The sequence below is a fragment of the Pogoniulus pusillus genome, chromosome 28, assembly GCF_015220805.1.
Source record: "Pogoniulus pusillus isolate bPogPus1 chromosome 28, bPogPus1.pri, whole genome shotgun sequence".
In the NCBI taxonomy this organism is placed as follows: Eukaryota; Metazoa; Chordata; class Aves; order Piciformes; family Lybiidae; genus Pogoniulus; species Pogoniulus pusillus.
Window position 1 is genome coordinate 12,440,446 of NC_087291.1, and position 23,553 is coordinate 12,463,998.

The following is a 23,553-nucleotide window of genomic DNA, read 5'->3' on the forward strand; positions in this document are numbered from 1 at the left end:
GTGACATCAGTCTGCCCTGCAATCTGGTGAAATGCAAAATAAGTGCTCCAGAAACTAAAACTAGACAGTGACTTCATTGTAGTCAGTGGCCTCTGTCTACCACAGGTCTCCAGCAGGAACATTATATGAGATTCCTGTGACTGAAGCTGTCTCTGTAAACCACAGAGACAATCCATGGAAGAGATTTTTACAACCCTAGAGTTTGCAAATCTGTGGGTAGCTGCCATGAAATCAAAGGACATGAACTGGTATACCCATTCTTTCAGATTTCTTCTAATTCTGACTTGAGATTTGGAAACACCATCTAAGTGAGACATGTGAAGGGGCTGTCATCTCCGTGCATTAAAAGTGCTGGGAAGAAAGCAGTCTATTGTTTCATGCCTGGTCCTGGAGTGTAATCTTGATTTTATACACTTGTTTTTGAAAAAAGGCTAATTAATCATACTATGCTGGGAGGCTTCTTTGTGATTCTATCCTCGGGGTCAAAGTACTCCCTTATTTCTTAAAGGAGTACTGGTTTTTAACAATTAAAAAAAGCTTTGTAACCTATGTAAGGTTGATAAGTAGGATCTTAGATCACTGAACTTATATGTCACTGTGATATTTCTTCTCCATGCTTGAACCAAGACCCAGAATTCTTTGACATTTTGGACTCATTTTAATTTCCACACCTCCCACATGTCCCACACCCCCCTTATTATTTTCCTTATGGGTTAACACAATGCTGAAAACCTGAGTGTAGAGGGGAAAAAAATCTATTAAATGAAATAAAAAGGGGGAACTTTGATACTGTTACAACAACTTAATTTCTATGAAATATTGGGATTTTCCTTTTCCTTGGAAATCCTGCTTTTTGATTCAGCTTTGAGTTTGTAAAATACCAGCTTTGCTTTGCATTGTGCTTTCTCTGTGCTCTTTCAAAAAGGAGTGCAGAGGGGAGAGAAGGAAAAAGGGAGGAAAACTTTGAAAGAGTGGAGATGAAAGATGGATCGTTAAACTATTCAGGAGCTAAGACATTTATTAATGGAAGTGTTATCCTGTGCTTTGAACAGAGTGGGGAACTTAGACTTGGCCTGTCTGGTGACCTCCTTCCTGGCTTCCAGTTGACATTTTCTGAAAGGTCTACTCTGCTGATACTAGTAAGAGGGAGGGAAGTGTTCCAAGGAGTGAGAATATCATGCAATAATTAATATAAGAGGTTGAAAGTTGAGTAGGAGCCTAAGGAGATGCCTTTTGGCATGTTCTGTTATTTATATGCATCTTTCCAGGTATCAGCGCTTCCAATCTTCTCGTTTCCTGTGACTCCCTGTGATTGCTGTCAAAAAAGTTATAAATTATGACTCCCTCTCACACTTCAATTGTGACTTTTTTTCCTTTTGCTTTTTAGACTATTAAAGAAACAAAGGAAATTAGATTTTAAAAGCCAAATTAAAATAACTTCAGTATTTCCACTGTGAAATCTGTCTCATTTTGCCAAGTAATTCACTTCATGTGGTAGAGTATTTGATTTTGCACAGAGATTACAAACCTGTATGATGCCTAACACTAGCCTGGAAAAATATTTCAGTGGGCAGAAAACAACTTAAAGATGGTTTATTTTATTTGTTAATTATTACTTTCTTTTATATGTTTTCTTTTTAACAAGTCTGACACAAAGATAGCTAGGGAAGCACAAGCATTTTTTTGCCACCTGTTCTCTCTGAGTACTATCAGTCTGTATTCTTGTGCTGGGAAGAGAAAGACACTACTGATATTTCAGGTACTGTTTGAAGGGTCCTGGAAAACTGCAGCTGTCTAAAGGGATTTGGAAATTGGCCTCAGTGGATGGGGTCTGGGTGAGACTTCTCTTGACAGCTTCAGCTCCTCAAGGCCAAAGCTAAAGCTGCATTTAACAAAGTCTTGGCTTTTAATTTTATTTTTATTTTAATCTATTTTTAAACAGCTAAATGGTCCCACTGAGGACTGTGAATGGCATGCATGCTTTGGACCTGCCTGGGCATTGTAAACTAAGACAAAGTTGGCCTAAGAAGTGACAGGCCATCACAAGTTTCACAATCAAATAGTTTAAACCCTACTGTTTCAAATTCCTTTCAATAACTCTTGAATTATTGCTGCCTGGTCAGACACAAACTGGCTGACTTGGTTTGTCCCTGCCACGTCGATTTCTGTGGCCAGTGGCAAGCAAAGTGGGGTCCACAACCTGGCTGACTTAGTGCTGACAGAGGATTGCTCAGAAGTCTTTTGGTTAGTTGTATGGAGACTCCAAGAGTGTCTTTTAGAACAAGGATGTTGCATCACCCAACCAACAGAAGAAAGTAACTGCTTTATACAACCAGAATGTTCTCTTTGGCTAGTACAGGAGAGCCTTAGTATCCTGTTTCTTTTCTTGGCTTTCCATAAACATCTGGCAGGGATGCCTGTGTTTTCAATCCTCCCACTAAGTTTCTTTTTTTCTTTACTTGATTTAGACACTGTTGCATTGCAAAGTTTGGTTGATGACTTCCCTAATCAAGCAAGTCAGTCACTAATGACTGCTAATCTGCAGCAGTTTTCTATGTACACTGTTTTGTTATGTGTCAGAATTGCCCCGAATTCAGCCCATGCTAAGAGAATCCATGGGGGAGTTGCTACAAACCCTGTTGCACTTCACTGATTTATGTGGACACAGTCTGACTAAAGTAGAGAGAAAAACTCATAGTTTAACTCAATGATTTTTTTACTCCAAACTTATCTGGTGTTGTGAGGGACACAAGAGGTGTGTGAGAAGGGGCAGGGAGCATATCAGAGTAAGGCATCCTTTGGACATGCACTGGTAGTGCTGACAGCCATGGATCTCACCCCACACCCATACAGCACTTGCACAAAATATTTTGATTCTCAGCAGCCAAGCTGTGTGAAAGAGGAGCTGCACAAACAGCAAATGACCTCAAATGATACTGAGATGATTGGATTAAAAATGCTGAAATGATCCTAGCAGGATCCATGAGCCACATAGAGGTCACTGTCAGCGTGCCACAGTAAACTACTGCTGGACCCAGGGTCAGGGCTCTGTGGGCACTGCCAGCCTTGACTGTCTCTGACCAGCCTCTCTCGGGGCTTTCCCATCCTATTTATGGCACAGGACCCCATGTCTGCACCTTGAGACCATCCATGTCTGCTGCAGTGATGTTGCAGCAGGATTAGTCTTCAGCTCCCCATGGCCCTGCTCAGCCATGGGCCCTGCTTAGCCTTACAAGCCCACCCATGTCTATTCCCCAGGGAGGTGCCTGATGCCTGGGACAGGAGATGTCCTCACTGGCTTGAGTGCCTGATCCCAGCTATGGTGGTGGAATAGACCCAGGCTGCCAGGCCAATACTTGTCCTCTGGGAGACCCTGGGGAAGCCCATGGCCCCTGGTGTGCCCTGACCCCCATATCTGTCACCAGAAAGAGGGTGTGAGATGAACCAGACAGGGACCAGAATATGGTTTTATTTCTCTCTTGTCTGAGGATCTGGTCTCTATCTGTGGTCTGTGACGTTTAGGAGAAAGGTGACCACTGGAGGTAAAAAGAGAGAAAAAGAAAGAAATAATGCTGTGTAAAGCAGACTTTTATTTAAGGAGCTGAAACATCAAAGCATGAAATGTATCCCATAGCCTTGGACATACAGTATGTATGGTTGTACCATAAATAAGGAGATGTAGGACACAGGTCCATCAGTTCAGACATGGGAAAGGGCTGGACTTCCATTTGGCCCCTCTTTTTCTCATTACCTCTTTTTCTATATCAGTATGCTTATCTGTGGAAAAAGAGGCCAAAGAAATTTGCCTTGAAGCCAAATTAGAGCAAACATTTTATTAGAATTTATTTCACCTTAGAAGTTTGATGCTGTAATCCCTGACTTTACCTGTGTTTAGTTATCTCCACCGGCAGGCTATTGTCATGGTGGTTAAGGCCTGAATTTTACTAAGTTAGTGTTCAGAAAATGAGTCTTGTGAAGTCTTCATCAAAAAGGCCGAAAAGCTTCTTGTTATTTTGTGCTTGAGCTTGTGTGAGATAAGTAGCTCTCCTTAAGCCTGGGCTGAGAAGACTTGTTTTCCAGACCTTGTATCATTTCTGTGACCCTCCTTTGAACTCCAGGATTTGGTATCCTCCCCTAAGAGCAGACGCAACTATGGTCAAGTACTTGCCTTGCGAGTGCTCTGCATAACAGCACCTGAATTACTCCCTTCTCATTGCTTTATATTCTCATTTTTTTGCCACTGCAGTGCACTGACATTAAGCTCTTCAGTATATCTTTTGTGGTAACAAAAAATCCAGACGATGTCAATATGACACAGACTTCATCCCTCGTATTTAGATGTTAGGCAAGTCTGCATTTTCCAGGTTTACAGTCAATGGCAATGTTGGAGCTTCTGTTAATAAAGCCAGTCTCATTATCTATAGTTTGAAACCTATTCAAAATGGATTAAAATGAGAAGTTTCAGAATAGCTATTCCAAAAGTTCTGAAGTTATACTCTGCTCATAGGAGTACTAGGTATTTCAATCATTGCCCTGGGGCTGGAAGGAAAGCGAGTCCTTCACATTCAGGGCTGCAGCAAAATGATAACACATTGGGTGATGTAAACTAGAAAGGTAACTTGATAAGTTTGCAGCTTCCTTGCCTTTTTTTCATTTTCTGTATTAGTTGCTTGCTTTCTTTTCTCACATTCTAAAAAGGAAGGAGGGCTGCGACTGAGCAGACGCCAGAAAAACATAAAACTGAAAGCAAGGAATATAATTGATATTAAGACTTGATAGGGCTAGTTTGGATGAGCTGCCAGTTCAACCACTGTCATGCTTATGTACAAAGGGAGGAAGCAGAAATGGGAATTGATTACAGCGTTGCCAAAACTCTCTCTGCTATAAACCTGAGGAAATAGCTGATGTGTGTTTTTGATTCAGGCAGCTGATAAATTGTTTGCTAAATACCTGGAGAACCACTGACAGAACACTCAAATTGTTTTTATGCAGTTTTTCCTACTTCATGGCTCTATGTATTTTTATGGTATCACTCCAGTTTATTGCAGAAATGAATATAATTGTAATCTGAACCTCCAGCAAGACCTAAGACCCACCAGCAATTTTGTACTTTTTTTTATAGCAAGACTCTTTCATGGCACCTATTTTGTCTTTGTATTGCTGGGGACATTTTTATTCCCCCATTATGGTTATATATGCTTAATATAGTGAGACTGAAAAGCACATTTTCAACTGGTGTGCTGTGATACATAAGCATAGAATAGTCCTATATACTCGTGTAGAACTGGGTGGGTCTGCAGCTTCAGGATTCCAAATGTCCAGGGATGAATAAAAAAATCTCAAGAAGACTATGTATTGTTTCACGTTCAGCTATAAGATCATACAAATGTCTGTACTGATACTTAGTATTTCAAGAAAGAGGTCTGGATCAGACCTTTCAGCTGTTGTAGAATGCTTCACATAATAATTTGGAGAAAAGTTCCCTTTACTTGAATTTCTTCCTACTTTACAAGACAATCCATCCTATGCATAACACATTTTGCACAACTTGCTGCAGCTAGAGTTCCCACTTCTTCCAATATGGGGCAGCAGTTGCCAAATCCTGGCAGAGGAGAGTCACTTACTTCCATCTGTGAAAATATAGTCCTCTTTCTCTGTGTAGGCAGAGAGAAGTTACTGAAAAAGCCACTGGGAATGCGGAGGAGATGGAGTTTATTTTGTTCTTTTATTTGCTGGCAGAGTAGAAGTAATGTGGCCCGGGAACATTTCGATTTCTTGCTTTCTTTATTCTGAAACTTCCACGTTAGTCTTTCATATGATGTAGTTTCTAGTCTGAACCGTGATTCATCCTTTATTTATGGGAGATGTTTGTAACTCCTCTGAGTTGTTTTTCTAGCTAATTCAGCGTTCAATACCACATTTGTGTTTCTTCCCAATGGAAGCTGATGTTTTGCACACTAGGTGCCACTGCGATATTTTAAACGGCTTCTGGAATGTAGCACTTCTCTCTTTTTTCTCTTTGTGGAACTGTGTTCCACCCTCGGATCGTATTTATCCCACACTCGGAGGTATAACAGATATATGTGAGGCTTCTGTATCCCAAAATATTTTTGTTCTTCAGTAGAGCAGTTTAGCAGCATTTGCTCATACTTACTGACAAAGTAAACCTAATAAAGCAAACAAAAACCATGATGATTTTGGACGAATCTTTCATGGTTTTGACTAGATTCTTTCACTAAGCAAATAGATTGTTAGGTCCAAATTTCTTCTGCTTCCTTCCGTCCTCTGACAGTCTTTTCACATACACCCTTATCATCTTTGATTTATACCTTCTCTGCTTTGTTTTCTACACTCAATTCTATGTTTCTACTTTGTTTAAGTCTTTACTCGGTCCTTTCAAAAGCATGGAAATGAAATTATGTGTGTCCCCTATTCTACATGCTGCTCTATTCTGCAATATCTTATCACTTGGATTTAGGTAAAGAGACTCTCTTATGCTTAATATTCACACATTTCCTATAAAGAATAAAACATTAAAAACACCATCATAATAATAACAACCCTGACTGTGTGCCTGCTTTTAAACAAAGCATTAGTTTATGGTGTTTTGGTTTTTTTTTTCTTTTCTCAAGTCTGCAAAATGCATTGCCACATTTTCCACAAGCTCATCCTCCACACCTATCAAACTGCAGCTGTTACACAATCAGTGTCCATTTGGTCAGCCAACAGTAGAAATGTTTTCATTGAGACCTACACTGAACTCAGCATAATAGCAAACAGGTGGTCAAATTAGAAGAAAAACAACTTTAAAAAAAAAAGCAACAACAAACCAGTGAGGGTAGCAAATGAATATTCAGGTTCTTAAATGCTGGTCAAAGGCTGATTAAAAATCAGCTTAGATGGACATGTGCCTTGGGAAGAGAACTATTGAAATGTTCCATGTCTTGTGGGGAGGGAATAGATGGGAATAGATAGGAAAACTCAACCGATAATTCAGTTTAATATTGTTTGGTCATTTATGTCTTCGTTATGCAAATGGAAAGGAGGTAAACTTTTGCAGATGTATAGAAGTATATTTAGCTCAATGCATCCAGGCTGCAGTGTGCTCTCAGAATTTAAACTCATGTCATGTAACAATATTGCTTATTGCTGGCTGGCATAGAGCAACAGGGTTTAGTGTCTGTATTTTGCCTGGATGAGCACTGTTGCTAAAGCAGAACGCAAGCATGAACAGCCTCACTTTTACTGGACAATTTGAAGATACACATTTTATTTGATTGAGCAAGCTTTAAAGTTTCTTTACTGCTGAATGAGTGAAAGAATCATTAGAAAATAAAACAAAGATATGTAAAATTAAGTTCCATTATTATAAATATCACCAAAATATCACAGATAAGCAGATTTATATCTGTAGCATATCCATGATGTAATAGAAAATCACTAACAGCTGAAAATGCCAGTGTACTAATAACTTGTAATGGTGGTGCCTATTATACATAAGTGGAAATAATGATCAGAGACTACACTTTGGGCATGCAAGTAAAATCCTTACTCAATAATTTTATTCATGTTAACAAAATGAGCAGTACTGCATCATCTGAAGGAGAGATCCTGAAAAAAAACTCACACTTACTTAGGTATGGCATTAAATTAAGAAGCTGCCATAAAACTGAACCTTCACAAAGCTTCACTGATGTTTGTTTACAGAAGAAACATCATGAAAAGTGCTTAAACCCAGGGCTTTGGCTGCAGCAATGAACCTACCTTGTAGCAGGGCTGCAAAACTTATTTATTAAGAGCAGTGATAAACGCAGTTAACTATTTATTTAAAAGTTAACATTAGAAGTGTTTAACAAAGGGAGAGGAACCAGGAAGCTCAGTTAAAGTTGCACATCTGTTCTGAAATCTCAGTATTGTTCCTTTTATTTTTCTCAGCAGCATGGGTTCAGGATGGAGCTGTTAGGTTTAAGTTAGAATTTCCTGGCTTTTTTTTCTTTTGGTTTGTGTTAAACCTCAGTATTTTTAAACATACTTTCACAAGGGATTCCACTGGTCAATTCTTCTCTCTTTTTCCTTTTCCCCCAAGGTTGTTTTATGCATATGTAATCGTTTTACAGATGGCCTACAACAATTTGGAACAAACTCTTTCCAGGCTATGAGTTGCAAACTGGGATAACCAAATGCAACTTAGTCTTCTCTGTATTACTGTTTCAGTGTTTTTCCTGTGTTCACATCATATTACCTTCTTGGGAAAGAAAATCTCACCAGGAGATCCAGCTCCAGGCTGTCTTATGCAGATAAGAAAATATCTGTCTTCCTCTCTCTTCTGCTATCTGCATGCTACTGCTGTATCATAATGTTCCTCACTGTAAGTGGCAGCATACAGCTGCTGCTTCTCTTTCCTCTTAGATCCACTATTATGAATGGTACTAGCTGAAAAAAGATGGAAGCGAACCCTCCTACCACAGAAGAGGCTTTATGCCTTGTTTAAAACTCATCAAGAATTTCTTGATTGTATGAGGGTGAATATGAAAAGTCAAAACCAAAATGTTAACATAGAAATGTTGACCTTGAGTCAAAATTATGCCACCCACTCAATTTATAAAGATAACTAATTTACTTCATTTAAAAAAATGTTTTATTGATTTGATTGTGTTATTTATTAATTATTCTTTTCCCACCTCACCAGGATAAACTGTAATCTCATCAGGATAAACTGTAATGAGATGGAGTTTGGAGTTCCCACACTTTCTTTGTGCCACCTCAGACCAACCGCCTGTGATATGTTGTGCTCTTTCCTTGTTGCTGAGCTGCCTTGGAGTAGTCTTGCAGTAGCTTATGAAATTAAAAGCTGAAGTACAGGAGAGTGACTCTGAAGTGAGAAATTTCAAACTTCATATTTCTTGAATGATGTTTCTGTTTTCTCTCTGATTCAGAATTGATGTCAAAATAATGGAACTTGGTTTTATGCATAGTCTCAGTGCAATGAAACGATGCTGTTCTTACACATGTATTGTACAGGCCCTACTTAAAATTCCATGCATGAAATTCATTCCATGAAGTAGGCAACAGTTGCTGCTCTCTCCATCCTGGTGAAGTTTTCCTTAGCGCTCCCTGGTGTTGTGAGGATGGTTGTCTTTCAAACACGACTTTCCAGGACAGGATGTTTTTCTGACTTTAATTTATTCTGATCACCTCTTTCAGACATCTTTCCTACACTGTACAGAAGAGTGACTTACTGGATGAGAGAAACCAGCTGTAGCTTTCAGGAAAATCATGAATATTTTTGAAGCTGTGGATAAAGTTGTAAGATTATAAAGTGACTCCATTCCCATGGTGTGGGATATGAAATCTTTTACACTGCGTGTTCAGAGTGAGAATGTTAATTATTTTCAGTGGTGAATTTAGTGATAAACTCTCAGCTTCAGTCAGTTGGTACAGATACCTTATTGCTCTATACAACTACCTGAAATGAGGTTGTGTCCAGGTGGGGGTTGGCCTCTTCTCCCAGACAACCAGTGAGAGAACAAGGGGACTGTCTTAAGCTGTGCATGGGGAGATTTATGTTGGATGTTAGGAGGAAGTTTGCAGAAAGAGTGATTTGGCATTGGAACAGAATGCCCAGGGAGGTAGTGGAGTCAGCATTCCTGGAAGTGTTTAAAAAAAGGCTGGATGTGGCACTTGGTGCCATGGTTGAGTTGATTAGATGGTGGTGGGTCGTAAGTTGGACATGATGATCTCAATGGTCTTTTCCGATCTGATCCTGTGACTCTGTATGTAGCCACTTCCTAGAAGTGGTTTTGAAAGAACTAATTTTAATTTTCTTATCACAAATAATAGGAAAAATGAAAATGGACTCAGTTCTAACTGCTTCTTGACTTAAAGTTTTTCTATTATTCCTCTTTTACTAGCATATTAACCATTAAAGCCAAAACTATGCATTGTTTAATATGCCAATACAGTGTAACTCAGTTTCAAGAGAAATTTAATGGTACATAATTTTTAAAATTAGAAGTGAGTTCACTATTTTAAGTTTCAGCAGCAGTTTTTACTTGAGAAGTGTAATCACATTCTGTGGTTACAGTTTTTTTGATAAAGGAATATACATATATATATAAAAATATTTATATAAGCAATCATTTGTAGAGTTAATTTGTGGAATTCTCTTGCTTTCTGTCATTCTGGTGTGTGTGCACACCATATGGATCTGTGCTTTGCAAAGAGAAATGACCCATCAGATAGATGGATAAGATTATCCCCAATTTCTGTTAAAGGGAGCTAAGTATGCAGATCATTTGGATGTTTTCAAATATTTCAGCCCAAGTGAGTATGTGGTCTAACATTATTACTCTGGGAAAGCCACAGGCAACATTTTCAGTTGTGTAAACTGATCCAGCAACTTCAGCTTTGCTGATTTCGGTTAACTGATGATCTGACTCAATGTTTAAAGGATATTAAATGTATCAGACATACAATAAAAGTAACTGTTGATTGACTGTTTCTTACAGAACTCAAACACAGAGAATGGGCATTTAAGCCTTTGGTAGTCATTCGGTATTTCAAATGATGGTTGAATGCAACAGAGCTATTCTCATCTATGTCAGCTAAGCATCTGACATGGTGGTTCTGAATGCTGTTGAGACCACTTGGCTGTTTCTGTTTACTGTAGTATAATACAAGAGCAATGGGACAGTTGGCTAGCTTAAATGGCCACAAGATTACTATAGATAAGAAGAAATATTTTCAGAGCACATAATTAACTGTTGGGTAGTATCCTGCCCCCTAATATTTTAAGGCAAAGAGATTAAGATTACACAAACACTTTATCCAGGATAAAAATATAAACTGGTCCTGAACTCCTCTGCTTCACTTCCTGAGCTGACTGCAAGTTTCTGAATGCTAGGTACATGCCTTCTGTTAGGCATAGTGTTGCTTTGTTTTCATTATGGATGAGCACAATGGTGGTCAGAGGAAGAAGATTCTATTTTTCTTTGAATCATTTGACACTTTTCCCTGTGAGAGGAAATGATTCTGGCTCAAAGGACTCATCAGTCTGACCAGAATTAGCAATTTCCAAACTATTAGGTCAATGAAGGGATTTGCTGGGTATCAATTCCTCAGCCTTTTAGGCAGTTTTAAAAGAACTCTGTTCTGGCATCTTTCCAAATTTTATACTGTGCCTGGAATTTCAGCCTCCAGCTTTTCACTCCAGTTCACTGGAGTTTACCCAGTGATCATTTGATGTTGATGTTTTGCTTTGACACGGTGCTAACATGATGTGCTGAGGATGGAGAAAATATCAAAGAGCACAAAAAACTCTTCTGCTGTTTAAAAATATTTGAAACTAAATCTAAACTTTGCTGATAGCTGAATCCTTTCTTTTTGTGATTTTTGGATCAGATAGACTTTTTATCCAAACTATTTATCCTAATCAGCAGTTGGAGGAGAGGAATGTTAAATAAACTATTTTATTCTGATTCTTTCTCTGGATGTTTACCAGGCTGTTGACAAAGGCCAGAGAATGTCTAATGACTTGGTGGGGAGACTTGAAACAGAAGTGGGGATCACACTGGATGCTCCTTATTTGCTTTCTTTCACAGTGCAACAAAAGGAAAATGATGACAGACCACCTCTTGATACCCAGTTTGATTAAGAAAATTTATCATGTTCCTTGTCATGAGTTCAAGTCTCCCACATCGAATAATATAAACATTCTCAAACAAAGCCAGAAATAGGCAGATAAGAGTCAGATGTCTCTCCTACAGAGTGATATTCAGTCTAGAAACGTGAACACGACCTCAAAATAACTCTCATATAGAACTGAGGAGGATTTAACAGTACTTGAAAGCCTTGTCCTTGTGTCATCAGCTCAGGTCTCCCAGTTTGGTGAAAGGAAAAGTGGTCTCCTCCATCTCTTAAGTCCATACATTCCTTGAGCTGACAATAATCAGACACATAATCAGGAACTCATTATTTCCTGGAACTTTGAATTTGTTTTCATTCTGTCAGTTCACATATAGAAAATTATCCCCCAAATTAGAACAGCATTCTGGCAGTCACATTACAGAATGTTACAAAGGAGATAAAAGTGGCATAGAGCAAAAATATATTTCAAGACTGTGTCATCAGATTTATCTCACCAAAGCAAGAAGATTACTTTTTGACATGAAGAATTACATATAAACAAAAAATGTACACGTTTGTTATTTGAAGAATTTGCTCTGGTTGTGGTTTTGTACACTTCTGAGCTTGCACTCCAGGACATAACTGAAAAAACATTTCTTTAGTGACTTACAGAAATCATACGTTTTAGTAGCGCGTTCCGGATGCACTTGTGATGAACAAAAGACACTTCTTGAGACACAAAGCTGAAAATCTGCACTTTTATTTGGCATCGAATGCTGTGTTTGTATGGATGTCTCAAGGAAGGAATGAAGAGGAAATCTGAGATCATGGGCAGTGTTGGTTTTGTGCCATAAGGACACTGCAGATGAAGATATCCTCTGTCTCAAATAATGGCAATCTCCACAAGTGTGATACATCCATTTGGTGGAATCCTTCCACCTGAAGCCAGAACTTTTTAGAGCTTTGGTACAACCAAGCTGTGCTTTGAATTTTGAATGACCAGGAAACAGATAAAGGATTACATTCAGTAAACAATGTGCAGAGGCAAATAGTTTTTCCAGCCCTAGAACCAGGGCTTAGTGGCTTAGCCCTTCATCTCTGGAGACCTGATTCTCATTCCAGGATAGGCAATAAATAACATGCTTGTTTGGTCAAGTGGTTATCTTCCGTTTGCCCACTTTCAGGATCCTCATTGTACATTGTAGACTGGCTGCTTCACAGGTTGATTATCTTCAATTTAGAGTAAACTCCCAAGCAGAATTTTCAGCACACTCTGGTAGCTGAATAGTCTTTATAGGTGGGTGGTAGAAAAATAACCTTTATTTTTGTGCAATACATATGGTAGACATGTGGCAGAAAACAGAAAATGACAGGGGATTTTAAACACCATCAGAGGAAATCAAAGGGATGAAGTCAAATGAAGCAGATGGGCTTATGATGTTAGTGAGAGTTGATCTGAATCTATAGACAGAAATTACATAATAATTTTGCTTGCTAGATCTCCTCTAGTCTAGATGTAGAATTTTTTAACAAGAAAAGATATATCTGGTCTCCAAAAATTCCCAATGCATTAAAAAAAAAAAAGTCAGGCAATGATTTTTAGATAAAAAGGCTCTGAAGAATGGATCTTACCTTAAATTTAGGGGACATGACTTGCCTGGTAAAACTTTACTTAGTGTTCATTCATGCAAAAGGATGTCAGAATATTTGAAAAGGTATTTCCACATGTAATATTGGATTGTTTTGTTTGGAATTTTTAAAATCTGTAACTATTCAGAACTTTGACCTTGGGGTGAGAGGTCAGACAATAAATATAATTAAATGGTGAGCATTTCTGGACTACAGATATTTCATCCCGAGATGCTCTTTGTATGAGCACCTTTGTACGTGTGTATTTTCAGATACAGTTCTTTTATCATATTCCCTACTTCAGTAACTGAGCACCCTCAGTAAGATACTGAGCAATAGCATGGACTATTTGTTTTTCAGATCTCATTCTTATAGGAGAAAGTATGTTTAGATTTGTTCTAGAAGAGCTTCTTTTGAGTTGTTCTTCTCTTTTTTTTTCATAGATACAATTATGGTTTTACAAGTCCATCTGAAAGAAGTGTGCTTTGACCTTGGAGTAAAAGGTGGTGAGATTTCTGAAGTGTATTACTTGGTGAGTAGCTCATTTCACAGTTTTGAAAGGTCTGGGAGAAAATTTTGTCTGTTGCCTAGATAAACACTTTAATTACTGTAGAGAGCTGCACTGTTCCAGAGGAAGACAGTTATTAAATGCAGTCTTCATCCCAGACGTGAAGCAGTTGTGTAAATGCCTTGAGACATGGATGTTAGAAGAAAGCCCTGAGATTGATGTAATGCTCTGTGGTACTGAGTTTTCTCATGATGACTTCCTATCCTTTGCCTTTAATGTGCTTTAAGTTTATGCTCCAACCAAGACAGCATTTTCACTATGTATTTAGATTGAAGGTTTGTTGGTAAAAGATTGGGATGTTGTAGGATGTAAAATAGAGTGGGACTGGGTAAGAGCATTGAAAATCCTGGTGAGGACGGCAAAGAGATTTCTTAAAGAGCTTTTCACTGTTGGCTTTTCCAGTTTATGCTGTACTCTCCCGACGTGACCTAGCTGAAATCAGCAAGGCTCATACCAGTGAATTTATCTTTCTTTAGATATTCATAAAGGTCTCCAAAATTTGTAAAACCTCTCACTTGTACAGTAGTGTTTTCTCTAAGATGATGTTTTGGTATATAAGAGAATGAATGAATTTTTGCCTTTCTTCTTGGCCTGCTTTGCTTGTTCATGTTCCATTTTTTTGTAGCCTGGGCTATTCAGGCTCATGTTGCCAAAAATACAGTGATATAGGCTACACTGAAAGTTTTATTCCTGAAGAAGGAGGTCGTTTTCTGATAACAGATGTTTCATGAGCCAGCAGTGACTTCTGCATTTCTCTCTTTCCCTGGGTAAAACAATATAGTCACATTTGGAGTTTTGCATTTGTTGACATCTCTTTGTATTTCGAACTTTAATATAAGGAAAGGAGTATGTTATCATAAAGAATTCATCTGGAAGAGTATCCATCTCACTTACTGACCATCACAGGAAGTGAAGGGCCTATATGCTGTTATTAATTGTGTGGATCCAAGGAATGAAGGTTGTGTTTTTGCAGGAAGTGGAAGTGCAGGGACATAACAGAAGTGGAAGTAACTTCCAGGTCATCAAAGCAAACTTGCATTGGATTGAAAATAGATTTGATTAATGTATTATGTATCAATACAGACATGTTTAGTCTCATGACAAGAAGAATTTAGGAAGGTTGCCCTTGAATAGCAATCAGATAAACTTTGGTAATACAAGATCAGTAAAAAGAGTTGGTCAGACTGCAATTTCCCACTAATTAGGCCAGAACTTGAGGATAATCATGCAATTATTAGCTGTATTAGCAGGTCCAAACTGATCAATGTGGTTAGATAAAGAATGGATGGATTTGTATAGGTTATATGGAAAAACTGAAACCAACCTATGTGGACTGGGCATCAGAATTAGAAGTGCAATGCAAAGGGAAACCAATAGGAAACTCATTTGTGTACAACTTTTTCAGTTTGACACTTACTCTACTGTTCCATACACTGTGCCTATAGCAGTAAATGAAAATGGGATCTTTTTCACTAGGTAGCAGTGCTGAACGAGAGCTAAATCACTTGTGCTGAGTACTACATTTAAGGTTATTTCATGTAGTTATTTCAGTGGAGGTATGACTATTTCTGACATGATAGTGTTTGGATGACAATATGATTTAAGTGTATGCTCGCAGATTCTGTTGACACGCACTTTAAAGACATAAGGCAAACATTTAAATCAGAGATGGGAGGGTGTATGGGAACAATTTCCAATTGTATAACACCTTGCAGATTTGGTAGTAATGTTCTTTATTATCTATCTCTGCATAGAGCTACAAGATCTGACGCACAACTGCTGAATCTACAGGGCATGGCACAGCCAGTTACTTTTGGAACTTAAGGGTGTTCATGCTGCCATTTTATCTTAAGTTTTAGATGAGATTAATAAACCTAGGAAACATAGAAATGGAATCAAACAAAGTGATTTTGATTGGTTCCAGGGAGTCTGCATCAATTGCTGAAAACTTGTGTGGTGGTAATCATCAGAAGGCTTTGGGGAGTGGGAAGTTGTTTGCAGCTTGCAGTAATTGTTACACTCCCACCAAAGTTAATGGGATATGAATAGACATAACTGTTCCTTTGCACCTTGGAATATCTTTTACACTGCTGTTTGTTTATGGGAATTCTTTTTTTTTTTTGTAATTATTTGTTTTCAATATAATTGGAGTGAGTAGGTTTAAAGGGCATTACAGTGATATTGGCATGGACTATAAAACTTATCAGATGTTCACTGCTCAGAAACACAATATGCTCCCTCTCTCACTCTTTGATCTTATAACTAGCAAAAAGAAAAGGGGAAATGACACTTAGAACCTTTTGTTTCAGACCTTTAATTTAGTTTTATAACGCACTCACATTGCATACTGCTGTATCTATTTAGTAGATCAAGAAACTGTGGGACACAGTGGTTAAATGACTTACCCAAGTGCAACAGGGAGTCAGTGACAGAACTAGAAATAGAAGCCAAATGTCTTATTTCTCATGTCTTTGGTCTAAGTCATCAGATTTAAGATTGAAAGTCAGATAAAACTCAGGAGCTTGGCTGCTGGGAAAACTGATAATTCAGGTGCCAAGATAATAAATGAGATATAAATTATAATGCAATTCATACTTTTGCAAGATTATTTTCATTGGAAAGCGCAGAAACCAAATCAAACTTTGCAAGGAAGTATGCTACTTTCAACGTGTTTTTTTCCTCAGGAGAAGCTTTGCAGGTTCAGGATGGAATTTCTGGTTTCTGAAACCCAACACAGAAACACTGGATGGGGCAATGACTAAATGGTTCTGGTGCTTACCCTCAGCTTGGGGGAAAAGGGCTCGGTCTGTGTTGCATTGATTTGGGATGACGATCTGAGTCTGGTTCTTTCATGTCATCCAGGGAATTTGGTGATTCTGGTGGTGCTCTTCTGCTGTTTACCCTCAAAATACTCTAAAAGATGTCTGTTTCATCTAAATACTGCACAAGAAAATCTTCAGAGCATATATTTTTTCCCCTTTTCTATGAAAATACTCTTTCTAACCCAGATTCTAATATGACTCTTTCAGTAGTCTGCTAGTAACATGTTTAAAGTTCAAAGCCAGCAGCAATCTAAATCATCATCATACAGCCTGTATAAAATATCCAAGCCATTGAGCCCAGGTGTTTACAACACAAAAATCGTTACAGTAAATGCAACACATTTCCATTAGTTTTTGACAGTTTTACTGAAGCAGCCAAAGCCTGAATGGACTTTGAGCCAGATATCCTGCTCAATTGCAGGAATTATCTTTTCTGTTCAGGCCAGAGGCAACAAAAGGCAGGGGCTAAGCACAGTTGTGATGTCGAATAGAGAAGGACTAGTGCAGCTCTGCAAACCATATGACTGTATGTGGCCCAGAGTCTCTGGTGTGCTAAGTGATGCTAACTGGAGGGGAAAAGGAAAGAGAGAGCATTGTAGCCCTCCCGAGTTTCCAGTGCAGTCTGCCCCTGGGAAGAAGCCTGCTTTGTGTGTTTAATGAGGACTTCTAGCCTCTAGTACTGTTGATTATGTTTATTTTTTAAAAACTTAAACTAATTTCCAAAAGAAACTAATTGGATACTGCATCCATGAATCCAACTTTGTAGTTAACAGATTGGGATGCTTGGACTGGAGCCAACTCTGTATTTTACTTTCTGATTTTTGGAGCATTATGTCATGATGAAACCAGAGAAAGTGTGTAATAGATCCATCCCCTTGTTATCTGTGATCTTACTAGTTCCACAGCTTGCAAATCCTCCAAATTAGGTTCACATATCAGCACTTCAGTAGTCTTCAGCAACATCATCTTGACACAACATAACAAGCTTTCTGATACTGAAATGAATGGTTGCCCTCTTAGCAGCAGTAGAAACTGGATTTCACTTTCTTTAATGGCTAAGGAACTTTTGACCAAGTATTATAGGAATTTCTTTCAAACCCTCCCCCTACTTTCCTCTGTGTGTGTGTGTTTATCTGTGAATTAAATTTTGTCAGTGAATGGTCTCTTTCTCTGCAAAAAGCTTGAGCCAGCTGAAGTCTGATACCAAGTGGAGAAGTCCTACTGGTCTGTATATAAAAGAACACTGCAAATTTACCTCTTCAAAAGTTAGAAAACCATCATTATGTTTTTATAGATAACATCAACTTGGTCTCCTCGTGCATGAGAACTGCAATTAGTATGGTTAATGGCATAATTGTAGATGTCACTTTCAGGAGGCACACTGAGCACAGGATGAACAATTCCTGCAGCCTTTTGCCTCATTTACTGGACACCTTCTAAGCCGTGCAGCAAGCGAGGCGAGGGACTGAAGGACAATGGGCTCATTCACTGCAGAACACTGATTCATTTCTGCATCACCTTTCACTCTGCACAGGGAATGAAATGGAGGGGGTGTCTGTGGAACAAATAGTATGTGGTTTGTGTAATTAAAGATTCTATCATAATGTACAAGCACAAAAGAACTGTAGTAGAGTGGAAAAGACTTGATTTGCAGATTTCTTAACTGTTGCATGTGTAACACTGAAACTGCTGGAAAGGGTGTTTGTGTTGTACACATTTAGAAGTTATTCTCTATGTTCATATAGTATCAACAATAATTTTAATGTGTAAGGTGATTAAACTTGAACAGGATATTCCTTGTCAGTAAAAGTAGCTTTATCAAAACAGACATTTTTGTAGGAAAGCATTTTTCCTTTTTTTTTTTAACTCTTCTCTGAAGAATTCACAGAAGATGGAAATATTTCAGGACTGCCAGTGTTTCATTTCTGCCTCAGCAGAAGCTTAGCAATGACATATAGAAATTGTTGCTTTGGATCTTTCATGCTTTTCTTCCCAATAGAAAAGATGCTATGCATCTGGACTATGTTTTCCATACTGTATGGCAGTCAGTCCCTGGGGATCCAAGCTAGCAGAGAGAATAGATCCTTTTATTTCAATGTAGAGTTGACAGATCAGATAAAATATGTTGATACATGAATAATGAAATAATTCAGCTAAAAACCTGAAAAAGAATAAAGAGAAAATTTAAACTTTTGTCTCAGTTAGTTATAAAAAACAAATATCAGAAAATCAGACTTGCCCTTGGGGTGGAAAGTTCAATTTTGATCAGCTGTGCCACTTACAGATTAGGCAAAGCAGATGGTTATATTGCAAATTCTGATGAAAACACACCATCTTATTTCTATCTTATTTCTTTTTAAATGATTTATATTCTATTTCAGGCTCTGTGTGTGGTCAGGACAGGGCCTCGGTAGAGCAGAGACTTCAAGACTTGTGCCAAGCTGAGCAATGTTTTGGTGGTCTGATACGGCTTACTGCTATTTTCTATTTTAATCATTGTTTTCTTTTAACATTATAAAGCTGGTAGTTAGTGTTTTTAATTTAACTGCCCATGAAGTGTAAATGATAGGTGGAGCTGGCAGAAAGCATGATCCAGAATTAATTAATAATATTAATAACAGAACTGCAGTTTATTTCCTGACAGAAAACTCCGTCTCTGGGACTAACCAGTAGACTCTGCGTTTGTGTGTTTGTGTCTCCATCAGCATCACAAGCCTTGATACTTTGTAGAGTCTGTTTTCCTTTAAATGCTCCTTCAGACTGGAGTTCACATGTCTTTCCTTAGCTCATACTGGTTTTGTAGCACAGCCAACAGCCTGACAGCACTTTTTAAAAAGAATGAATGGGGTTCAAGTACCCAAGTAGTGACACACACTGCTTTTACCGCTGGTCCCCATAGGTTTGACTGCCAAGCAGTCAGCTATTGGTCCTTCACAGAGAACTAACAATTGAAATCCAGATTGTAGGTTTCTTGTGGACTGCATCACAGTTTTCTTAGTCTAACAGCGAAATGCGTCCCTCCTCCTAATGTCACTGTCGGGAAGGTTACTCTAGTCTGTGCTATTCCATTCCTGCCTGCCCTAGGTGGATTAATTTGCAGAGGTCACACTTGTCTCAAACATATCTGTATCTGGCCTGCACTGTGGTGTGCCTACTGGCACAGCAGCTGCAGCTCCCTGGGTCAGCATGTGTGAGAAGGGACTGGGGAATCTCGTCCAGCACAGGCCAGTGGGCGCTCATTATCCATCCATCTGGACCCCAGATCATTGCAGCTATGACATGTGCAGTAAAGGCTGCCACACAAATACGTGTTATGAATTCTGCTCGTTTCATTTTGAGTTATAGAAGTTTGAATTCACTCTGTTCCTTCATCTACAATAAACAAACACGTGTGTATGTGTACACACACAACTGCCTTTATATGCTGTATTTACCTGCTCACCCACTCACACTCCGATTAGCTTCACTGAACTTGCTGCTAGGGAAGTCCATCATTCAGCTCCCACATGCTTCATCTCTGTGTGGTTGTTATTTCCACTCTTATTTCACACTGGCCCTTCTGTCTGTCTGACTGACTTCAGTGACATTTACAATGTTCCAGAAAGACGATTCCTCTCTTTATCTCTTTGTTAAATGAGTGCCAAGACTATGTGTGGGGGATGAAACCTGACAGTTCAAGAATGGGAAGCAATTAGACATCATACACCCCGTAGCTTTCATATTTATATTTTCTATTAACGATTGCTGTGAAACGTGACGGCAAGCCTTTGAACAAAGCAATACATAACAAGCTGGGACAAGTGTGGTGAGGCAAATGTCCATGTGGAACAAATATTTCTATAAACCAATTCAAGAGCACAGGAGAATTTTTGAGGGACTCATTTGCAGGACATAAATGCTGACCTTATGCAGTCTCTATGTACAGAACTCCCTTAATGTTATACCGTAAAGTACAGACTAGAGTTACACAGAGCAGTAGAGAGAGAATTGACTCACAGCTTCACAGATTGCATTGGGTTGGGAGTGACCCTTGGACTCCTGAAGCCTTGTGTGCTAGTTTGAAGCTAGCGAGAATGTTTTAGTGAGAGGAACTAGATTACAGGCTGTGAAAGGGGAAAAATGGTGATGTCTACTTCACTCATAGGCTTGCTGAGAGGTATAAGAACAAGAACACAAACATAGATAAGGGAGTTGCTCTCTGTCTGGGCTTTGAGCTGCAGTTTTCTCTCTAACCTAACCTGCCGTCTCTCTGATTAATCCACCTGCTTCCTAACTCCCCTGGCTGACCCTCCAATCTTCCTTGGGCACAAGGCAACATCTGGGGTAAGGTAGAGAGGGGTGGGAGAAGATGGAAGGGTGGTTGGGAGCCCTCCTGGGGACTCAGTTTTCTGAGAGGGATGTTGTGTTTCTGTATTACCTTTTAACTTGTATATTTCTGTCTATAGATGTATATACTGTAAATGTCTGTTTGTGTACTGTGCTAAGGTGTAAATATAAGCTTCATTCAATTTCCAGAGCCACTGAGTCTAGTCTGGGCAGGGAACACCAAAACCATCACACCTTTCTTTACCTTAGTCTCTGAAACCCTGAGATCAGGGATCCACTGTCTGACTTTGGGCACTCAACTGAAGCAACAGGTGAGGACTAACCTTTCCAGACACCTTACACCTACTCAGTGGATGCAGACTCATCTAAAGACCATTTCAGAAAAACTGCCTGACAACTGCCTGTCCATCTCTAGCCACTGTGGAAATACCAGGAGGAAGGCAGGATCCTGAGTCAGAAGGCTCAGATAGATGGTGTGAAATTCTTTTATGGTTCCACAGTAACAATTCTTTTAAGTTCCTCTTCTCTCAAGTTTAAGTCACATGCAAATGTAGCAAAGCAGTTTTCCCTCAGCTTGGAAAGCACAGGCATACATGGCATTGCATGTATTTTGGGTCAGACTCCTCTAGTGTATTTGTTGTACAGTTGTCTGAAGTGGTGAGGGAATGGAGGACTGAAGCCATGTCTTACTCAAAGCAGAACACAGTACAGGCTTGATCACCATTTGAAAAAATCCCTTCCTCTGAGGAGGCTGAGTTCGTGTAATTAGTTATTTAGAAGTTCATACATCATGGAGCTCTTTGCACCCTAAACTGCTAACCAGCTTTGTGACTAGGTCTCCATTCCCTGCCTCTTTGCTTTTACCTTAAAATAACTACCTTTGGGTTTCTTGCAACAATGCATTTTTTTCTTACTTGCAAGCTTTTTACTCATTTCTAGCCCCTATTCTTAACCTGGCTCTCCTGCTTCCTTTTAACTTCAGTGTGGTGCCTTCTCAGTTAACCATGTTTCCTCAGCATGTCTTTGGACTCCTTTCCCAGTTAAGCTGAATATAAATAGGTACAGACTGCCATTCCAGTTGTTTCTCTCTATAGACATTGCATCTGGTTTCATGTTATATTGAGGTCAGATGCTCTTTGAACTGGTATTGTCTCTTCACTTGTTAGGTATCTGGTGTGTTTTCTCACACTAGAAAAATAATAGGGTCAGTTTGCAGAAATTCAAACATTACCAAGTATTCTGTCTGGTAGGAAAGACGAACCTCTTGCTCTACATTTAAATAGTCATCTAAATCCCTTTGTCTCAGCCCTCCTGTGCATTGTTCTGGGAGTTTTCTTCCTGTGGACAGTTCAGCAGATTCATGTGGACCATCTCCAGGTCAGTCCCTGGGTCTTGCTGCTTTAAAACTCCTAGTTAAGGAAGATTATGAAAAAGGGTCATTGTTGTCTCTGTTCCCTCTTGTTCAATTTGGAGGATGTTCTGGCATGCAGTAAGCTTCAGTGAGTCCCGGTGATCTGGCACTGAGTCTGGGCTTTGCTTACTTCCTAACTTAGGCTTATAGGCCAGGAAAATGTTGTAATGTAGTTCCTTCTCTCCAGTAAGTCCTTGGAGATTCCTCCTCTTCAGATTCAACTGCAGACATTCATATATTATTTTCTCTGCTGTTTTTTAGCTCAGCAGATTTCTTGTAACTTCCTGCCTAATGGGTCCATCTCCTCCTCTTCACTCCTTATATGAGCATGAGGTCATGGTGAGGTTGTTTACTCATAAGTCTGCTTCCAGAAAGTCTTGTCCTTTCAGTTTGTAACCTTTTAAACTCTTGCAGGACTTTAAATGTTTTCAGTTCATTTAATTCTTTTCTTCCGAGTTTTCAGTTTGTGTAATTAATCTTTATTTTTCCATGTGTGTACTTGAGTGCTACACAGTTCTTATGCAAACACAAAACCCAAGAAATAAATATGTTGCACAAAAGGTAACCGGATAGAAGAAGAAAGGGTAAGTTCAGTTTTAGCCTAACAAAGGGAAAAAGGGAGATGGGATCAGGACAGGAAACCTCCAAAGAGCAGAAACTGGGCACCTGCTCTTTGAGGGTTTCAGGTTTGGGATTGATTAATTGGTTGATCCCAAAGGGCAGCATTATAAGGTTGTCCCACCAAAGTTTGACACTCCTGCTCTTTTCTTACATCTATGTATTTATGATCACAGTTGACAGTGGGTACTAAACTACAATCACATAATAATAGAGTCTGAGCTTAGAAAGTAACTTTTTGTCTCTTCTGTGTTCAAGAAGATCTGGACATGGTGATAGTAATTTAGAAAGTTTTGTGTGTTTCAATGGGAAAATGTTCCCTGATTTGAAGAATATTATCTAAAGCTTTACCAAAGATAACACAAGGAGAGACTGTCAAATTTATGCCTGTTTACCTTTTGGCATTTAAAAAGTAAGCACATGTGGATGACTGATCACTCTGGTACTGGGAGAGAGGAACCAGAACGTAGCAACCTATTCTATCAAGTTATGTTCCCAGATCAAAGGTAGCTAGCAGCTGTTGGAAAGGGAAATAGGATAAGGAAAAATGCAGA

General features: G+C 39.0%; 1 protein-coding gene across 6 annotated transcripts in view; it reads left to right on the top strand.

Annotated features, from left to right (window-relative positions):
* MEOX2 (mesenchyme homeobox 2) overlaps positions 1-23,553 on the top strand; it is a 230,549-nt gene that overhangs the window by 99,118 nt on the left and 107,878 nt on the right. For all 6 annotated transcript variants that reach the window (XR_010307518.1, XM_064167031.1, XM_064167032.1 and 3 more), the window contains one exon: positions 13,698-13,786. The gene's annotated coding sequence lies outside the window, so the exon portion shown is untranslated. The remainder of the gene's footprint in view (positions 1-13,697; positions 13,787-23,553) is intronic.